Source organism: Cinclus cinclus, chromosome 3 (genome assembly GCF_963662255.1).
Source record: "Cinclus cinclus chromosome 3, bCinCin1.1, whole genome shotgun sequence".
Classification (NCBI taxonomy): Eukaryota; Metazoa; Chordata; class Aves; order Passeriformes; family Cinclidae; genus Cinclus; species Cinclus cinclus.
Window position 1 is genome coordinate 31,608,024 of NC_085048.1, and position 8,693 is coordinate 31,616,716.

The 8,693-nt window shown below is 36.8% G+C and overlaps 1 long non-coding RNA gene across 1 annotated transcript; it reads left to right on the forward strand.

Moving 5' to 3' along the window:
• The first annotated feature begins 664 nt into the window (after positions 1-664).
• Positions 665-8,412, forward strand: LOC134042487 (uncharacterized). Its single transcript, XR_009933053.1, has 3 exons — positions 665-705; positions 1,557-1,725; positions 8,373-8,412. It is a non-coding gene; the product is annotated as an uncharacterized LOC134042487 (long non-coding RNA).
• Positions 8,413-8,693: the final 281 nt, after the last annotated feature.

An 8,693-nucleotide genomic window follows, 5' to 3' on the forward strand; every position in this document is an offset into this window, starting at 1 on the left:
CTTTTGGGTTTGAATTTGTCATTTCATTCGGTTTCAGTTTTAAAAAACTCCCAATAAAGTCTATATATGGTTTATAAAAATGTTTAGCTTAATTTAAGAAGGTCCAAAGGAAGAAATTCCTCATGTTATTTAATAGTTACTATATTTCTTTTTATCCTGGCATTATGGGGCAGTATTGTTGCAATTAATTAATTTTTTCTCCCAGTAAGTTGCTTTCCTAATTTGGATTTAGTCTTACACTATCCAGGAACTTGAAAAAATTCTCCAGACATTCTAAAAAAGTAATTTTTGTTTACAGAAATATTTCTCCCCCTTCTCTCTTTCTTTCTCTCTCTCCCCACCCCCCCACAGGTAATTACAATATTACTGACTTTGTAAAGTATTAAGTTATGAACATGTTATTAATTTATGAAATCCATGACTTTCAAAATCTACAGTATTATTTTCATTTTCAGTAGCCTTCTAAAACCAGAGATCTACTTCCAATTTCTGGAAAAACTGTGTTGGTTTTGGACTCTGATGTCCTGCTTCTCTGATGGACTTCTCCTACCTTATCTCCTCCTTTACAGCATTTCCTTTCTTCCCCATTAGGTTTGTGTGGCTGTTTCCACTCTACCCCACAAGTGCCACAAATACAAGTTCTTGAGAATTGGACAGGGTCATCCAGAAAGGCTCCTTGGTACTACGAGAAAGGCACAGATAATCGTGGGTCATCACATTTTTGTTACTTGTTTATTTATTTGCAGGTTGAGATCCTGATTATGCAGTCTGAATTGATTCAAAGTGAGCTAATGGTCAAACTCATTTTGGCCAGGCAGTTGAGATGATTTGTAATTCATGTTTCTCCAATTTTAGCCAGGGTCAAACACTTAAGGGAGCTATGTCTGGGATGTTAACAGGTTCCTAACCTAAAACACATGGGAGTATTTTTACTATCCATCCTCTCCTCTCCTCTCCTCTCCTCTCCTCTCCTCTCCTCTCCTCTCCTCTCCTCTCCTCTCCTCTCCTCTCCTCTCCTCTCCTCTCCTCTCCTCTCCTCTCCTCTCCTCTCCTCTCCTCTCCTCTCCTCTCCTCTCCTCTCCTCTCCTCTCCTCACATACAGGAAAGGTAAATGACAACATCCCATTTCCTCATGACCACACAGAGAATCATAACTCTGTTAGAACTTTGTGTGTGTGTACATAGACAGACAGATATATATATATATATGTCCATCCTAAACCTATTATGAATTATTAGCAGAGGATTTAATAATGTTCCATGGGTACAATTATGAATATTCTGAAGCTATTAAATAATGCATTTTTATGCTGATATTATGTCAAGTAGTCATAGTATTTGTAGCATTTTCTAAGTGTCTATAACCCATAATTACTATATAATGAAATTATTATTTGTGCACAGAATTTTGTGTATACTATGTTTCCTGCAATAACTCTGCTTAAATCTGAGGATAGGCAAACAAATAATTTAAAAAATATTTGTCTATAACCCTTTGTTTCCATGCATTGACAATTTGACTTCAGATTTTTTTATGTTATCTTTTGCCTTCACAGTACCAAGTCATGATAGACTCCAATTTATTGAACATATTTTCTTCGAACCTCTGTTACCAAGGCCTCAGATTAAAAAAAAATTAATATTTATATGGAGAAGAAATGGTATTTTTCAGAATGTGCTGGTCTGGAAACTATACTAATGCATAAAGTGCCCTGAAGTGGACAGGTATTTCAATTAAAATAATATCTATCTGCAGTGTGACAGGCTTGAAATAAACTGGATTACTTGTCTAGTAGTTTAATTTGAAACCCCAGAGGTAGCTACTGAAATCCACAGGAAATAAAGCTTAATTTGACTATGTGACCTTGTGTGTTGATCTAGGTTAGTTGTTTGATGGTTTCTATAACCCTAATCAGTTTAATCAGCCACCCTGTAATAAGCTGCCAGTAAACAATTCTTCTTCCTCCATCTACCTATTTTATTTTGAAGAAGGCAAAAATTGGTGAGATACGGAATGGAAAACTAAAAAACAGTGAAGCAAATACACTGCTTAAACAACTAGATAGGAATTCCAAACTGTCACACTACCCAGATCCCTTATTCTGCTTTGATTGCAACCCCTAACTGCTGCATACAGCTAATTTAAATGCAGAATAACACTGCAGAGATACACTATGTATTGCTAGTTTAGAACTGTTTTCACAGCTTTACATGAAGATTTCTTAATATATCTTATTCCAAAGAAATAGGTCTGTTCTCTTGCAAACAAGTTTTGTTATTTTTATGTACTTTGCCTGATCTAATGCTAAGAGCTTTAATATACTTAATCTTCACTTGATTTATTCATCTGTTTGATTGGTTAAATAGTGATCACACATGCAGGTCTTGCTAGGATGTGTTTCTCTTCTTTTTTTTTATGAACTTTTTTTATGAAGACTTGCGTGCTGAATACTTATCAGTAATCTTCTTGATTAGGTCAGTATTCAATTACTGGACTTTGTGTTTCACTTCCCTATTTGAGTTAGGTGATTCCATTCAGGTTATTTGACTTGTCCATTATCATGCAGAACAGTATTTCCAAATAACTGTCTTCATTTCACATACATAATTTGCTGTCTCATGGCCCTTTCTGACTGCTTCAAAATTTCTTTATTCAAATTCCCATGGTCTGACTCTACCTTCAGCATAAGAACAGGACAACTTGGACAATATAACTAAGTATTTTGAAGTTCCTGGACTTGTAGATCATGGTTTTCCTTTCCCCGGGCTTGACTTTCCTGTACCTCTCCCTGTGTCATTATTTCAGCAAACTTTTCTTTGGACATTTTTCAGATCCAGCATCCTGTGAGTAATATGGGGGTTTGTGGTTCTTTAATGCCATTTCTCTTATCCTGTTTCTTATCCTATTTCTTCACCCTGGAAGACTTCCAGATACAGCTCTTCCTCTAGCAATGAAGTTGTCAAGATGTTTAAAGAGTAGAGAAGTTACTTTTTAGCTCTTTACACTTTTAAATGAGGCTATCGTTCTTGTACTTTTTTGTAGAATTTTTGAAATACAAGGAAAATTTTGCAGCATCTGGAAATCATTACACAAAGGGCCAAATGCTACAGCCTCTGCACCATGAGTAGGTTGTCTGTACGCCAGTAAAAAAATCTGGGGACACAAAAATGCTAACTGCTAGACATAAATCTCTGTGCATCAGCAGCTATAATATTAGAAGTTCTTGAACTCCCAGACCTTCTGATAGCAGCAAATTAAGATCTTGGCACTACTTCTAATATCCAACCATGAGAAGGGGTCATTCTCAGGAGCAAAAAGGAAAATATATGCACATGTGTTGGACTAGTATGTTTAGTGGTAAAGAGCACTACTGAGCACCTGAGTATGCCTTACAGAAATGCAGATGGACAAAATTCCCAGGGAGAGACAGGGCAGTGGGGTCTGACCATCTTGTCTGACGACTGCAACTTAACCCTTTCATGGTAGAAGTCATCCTGAAATGGGCATGAGAGGGCAGAGCCTGGAATCCAGGCTTTTATCGATGTGACAGTCTATATGCAGGTAGCAACTAGGATTTGCATGAAAGGGCAAGGAGGGGACTTTATAGTCCCCTGTACTTGGGAAGTGAGCATTAGGAGCCTCCGGCACAAAGCACCACAGATAGTCCAGAGAACATCTGCTGTTCTACCCAGAGAGGGAGCTCTTGGGGTTACTGCTGGCTGGTAATAGGCCTAGCACTGTAAATTTTCTTGCTCCATAAGATTTTTGCATTCTTTCAGAGGAAAACAACCATCTATATGGACCACTGTAAACATACATCTGATTCGACCAGATTTACCTGTGAACAGAGAAAAGGAGACTGCAAAGATAGCTAACAAGGTGTGTCATACTGAGTAACTACGCAAACCAAAAGGGAAAGCACTATCTTTTAGATGTTAGACCTTCTACATAGCTATTTCACATCTGCAACACTTGGGACATGTGCAGAACAGGATTTGCTTTCAGACGTTGTGACCATAATCACCCATTGTCTTTAATTTCTTGTATCCTCCCTGCATTCTTAGAACTATGCGTAAAATATTGCTGGTCAGTCTGGATATTTTTTAATCAACTTTCCTGTAAAACAAACAGGAACATAATGAAAATACAGTCGTTAATGGGTAATAGGTTTGTACTGCCCATGAAAGACAAGATTAAAGTGTAGGACTGAGAATTATTGTGGTAATAACCAACAGTGAAACAAAGATTACTGGGAAGAAAACAGAAAGGATTTTGGTCAGTTGTGTTGTGGAAGGATTGCAAAAGAGATTTCATTAAGGAAATCTGAAATACTGCACAGGCAGGTAAATAGACATCTCTATACTTCCAGTAAATTCTTATCACTGTGATTACAATTTTCCAGGTATGTGATGGAGGACATGTATAAATAATAATGATAAAGCTCAGTTATTACAACACAGCCACATGTACAGGAATAAAAGACGATGAAATGCCAGCCATAGATGGGATAGAGGTTTTTGAATCCTGATGAGTTGATGATTGAGTTAATAGAAATGGGACAACATTCAGTGGCACAAAACACAAGGCCAAGAATTAAGGAGTAGTATCTAGAGTTTCTGCATCAGATCAAGTCACCTGTTGGAACAGCAACAACAATAAAAAAAGATATCTAGTAAAGATACTGTGATAGCCTGATGTGTGCAGCCCTATGGAAACATCTTCTTGTGAATAGAAATGTACTAAACAGTATTCTAGCAAGAGTTTACCTGAAATATAGTGTAAAATCACATAAGAGAATTAAGCATGCTGAAAAGCAGAGAAAGACATCCAAGATGCTTAGAGGGAAGAAAGTTTTCACATGATCAGAGGCTTGGAGTACCTCTCCTATGAAGACAGGCTGAGAGAGCTGGGGTTGTTCAGCCTGGAAAAGAAAAAAGCTCAAGGAAAACCTTATTCCAGCCTTTCAATACATAGAGGGGTGGGTTATAAAGGAAGAAGAGACTTTTTACCGGAGTCAGTAGCAATAGGATAAGGGGGAATGGATTTAAACTAGAAGAGGAGAGATTTAGGTTAGATATTGGGAAAGGTGTTCTTTACTGTGAGGGTGGTGAGGCACTGGCACAGGTTGCCCAGAGAAGTTGTGGATGCCCCATCTGTGGAAGCGTTCAAGGCCAAGTTCGATGGGGCTTAAAGCAATGTGACTTTGTGAAAGACATCCCTGCCCATGGCAGGGGGGTTGGACTAGATGACCTTTAAAGCTCCTTTCCAACTCAAACCTTTCCGTGGTTCCGTCTTCCAAGAGGAACTTGGCTTTCACAGCCTAACAAAATTGCATGTCCACAATATTGTATGGTAATACACCAGAGAAAAGCCATTTGAACTAATAGCCACTGCTGGCACAAGAACAAATGGGTATAAATTGGCTATTTATAAATTTATCCTGAAAAGAAGTAACAACATTAGAGTAACAACATTTTGGAACAGCTTTTCTAGTTGCAGCACAAAATTTAATGTGGTTAAACAGCACAATCACAACCTGGATTAAATCATATGATTAACCAACTAAGCAGAACTCCTATGCTTTCCTATGGCCTTTATTACTAGAGGGAAACGTTATACAAGGTTTTGGACAATAGAGGTATAGATCCTATATCTGTAAATATGATTCTGAATTCAGTACACACTGGAAAACGCATTTCCTTCTGATGATTTTTCATGCTTCGCTTAATGCTTAGTTTCAGCGTCTGTTCATTAACAACACTTGTGAATTTGATTATGCTTTGGTTTTACTACTGCTTAGGTACTTAATTGCATTCCCATTACTAACTATCCACCATTTCTTTTAATAGAATTTTTTTAAAAAAATATTTTTCAGTAAATTATATCTTTCCAATATATTGTGAATCTGGTTGTTACAGTATTACATTTCATCTTGGCATGCTGTTGTGTAATGTCCATTCCCCTCTCCTGTTAGGGTTTTATTGGTTGCTATAGTTACCAACCATTGCTCCATTCATGTCATTTATGTAGGCTAAATTCTTAGTGAACCCTAAATCTGCTATCATACACACCCTGTTGTTTCTATATTGTGAGATGTCAAGCTTCCAAACATGTCATGAGGAAGGCTTCCAAAGAAATTAGTAGAAATTGTCTGCGTGACAGTCTGGAATCACAGGGCTGAATCCCTCCATGCATTGCCATATTTTTGCATCCACCTTAAGAGTAAATCTGACAGGTCTTGTACATGCTGTAACACAGTCTATCTTGATATTTATTATTTAATCTATTAAAGCATTTGGCTGTCTCCACACACAGTTGGGGGACCAATTAAAAGTCCAGAAAATCTATACAAAGTTTCTCATGTAATTAGACATTTCAGGGCATGCTATTAAGGACCATCTGTTCTCCTGGATGACTGAGTATGACTGAGAAATGAGATGTTTCCTTCTGTACTTGAGGTTCCGTCTGTCTTGATTCTATATTTGATTAACTCTGTATGGGGGTGGGGACTGAGTTTATTTATAATGGTCTTAATATGTATAGCAGGTTAAGTATGATTAGGACAGGATGCTGAACAGTTTTTGCATTTGAGATACCTTTATTTTTTCAGTGCAAATAACTCTCTTGAACATTTTTCTAAGAGAATCTCCACTGCTTTTCTGTTGTTTACATTTCCCTACCGACTGTTTTTTCCTTTGCTTTCAGTGATCCAATTTTGCCATAGAATAAATGGTTACAACTAGAGAAAAATCACGGCCATTTTATGCATTTTGAATTTGGCTAGTAAAACCAAGCTGATCTGAGCAGTGCAGCAAAACATATGCTGTAAACTTATGAGAACTGGCTTACTTTCCCCTTGGTAACATCTGTGCAGGCTCACCAAAGGTAACGTGGAATGTGCCAGACTGCCACGAAATGTGGAGATGACCAAATTAACTTTTAATTTAGGTATTTCTTCTGTTCTGCCAGCTGTGATGTGCCAATACCCTTAAGAGCAGATTTCAGTCTCTTTTTATCAGTGCAGCTGTCTGCCTACACTTTTCCTTCTAAGTGCCTCTAAATCCTAACAGAGCAATGACACGCAGCATTACTTTTGTTTAACATTTCTAACAACTGACGGCTTTAGCTAGAGTTTTGCATTAGCACACACACATTTAAAACTTAAATCTGACTCTAAATAATACTTCCACTTCTTTGTATAAATTTATGCAACTAAGATCAAAGGTCTCTTATGCTCTGCATACAGTAAAGTATTTACAAATCTGTGCCAAGCCAAGCCATTGGGTCATTGTGTTTTGGTTACTGCAATGTGGATTTTTATATCTATTGTCTTTTCTTTGGTATTTCATCCACCTTATGTAAAGCAGCAAGTACAGTTATATCAATATTCAAACACCACGTTCACTTATTCACTTAAATGCAATATTGTTTGAAAAATTAAACAATAAATAAGAGTTTATGACACCCTGTCGCACACTTAGCGCTGCTAATGTCACTGCCCCAGCATCACCCTTAGGCATGTAAATCCTGGCACTTTCCTAGGCTTCCAGCTGATTTTAGAAATGGTTACCATAAACAGTTTGAAACTAGTATTTGACAATAATTGCAGGCCCTTAAAACAGAAATGTCACCAAAAGTTAGATATAGTTAGCTATCAAGGTGTGTGTTATCTTTCACTCCCTTCGGTGTCAGCAAATAATACCAAGGAATTTCCAGCTTGAAGTAGTTTTTCCTGACTTAGAGAAGGTCTGTAATTAGGTACCTCACTTGGATTGGGATGTATCACATAGGAGCCTACATTCCTCTTCACTATGAAGAGCTCAACCTTAATTCTTCTTTAATTCCTTTAAGTTAACTTCACTGCTCCCATATGTTTCCTTGGCCCGAAATGTGATGAAATCAGTATTTTTCATCAATTAGTATCTGACTCTAGAGACTGCTTCTTTTTCTCTCTTGAGGAGAAAGTGCATGGATCTTTCTACAAAGAAAATATAAGTGCAGCTACCACAACCATGCAGCTACAGCTGTTAATGATGCACACCATAGTGAACGTAATTCATACAGTCATCTGGAATTTATTATCTACTGTGAAGGAGATTTGGACTTTTTTGGGTAAACAGAAAGAGAATATAAATTCCTTTGAAAAGAATTTTTTCCTGAAATGAAAAGCCTAATTTATCTTCCTATTATTATTCAAATTGAGTAAAGTTGTTTAAAGAACACCACAAAAGCTATTAAAACTTTGAGAGATGTTCTGGTGAAATGTGAAACTGTTTTTCTTACCTTCAGGAATAACACTATTTCATAATTGTGATAATTCTATGATCAGAAAAATTGAAAAATTAACTTTGATGGATTTTTTTTTCCCTAGAATGTTTCTTCCATAAGAAAACAGCACAAGACATCTGGCAGAATCAAGATTTGTCAAGAAATTAAATCATTCAGAAAGTGGAATTTTAATCCTTATAGGAGCTCTACTTAAAGTGTCATCTCACAGATGTGTTTTCATTTTGGGAATGGTCATGTTGGCTGTCTGCTCCCATGACAATAAAAATGTACATCTGTTCTCACAGTTTTCATAAAATAGAGGATAGTATAAATCACTCCAGATTATATAATTACTGCATAGTAAAAATACTGGGTTTATAGATATTATATCGTTTTCTATGTATTTTAATATGTATATTGTTCA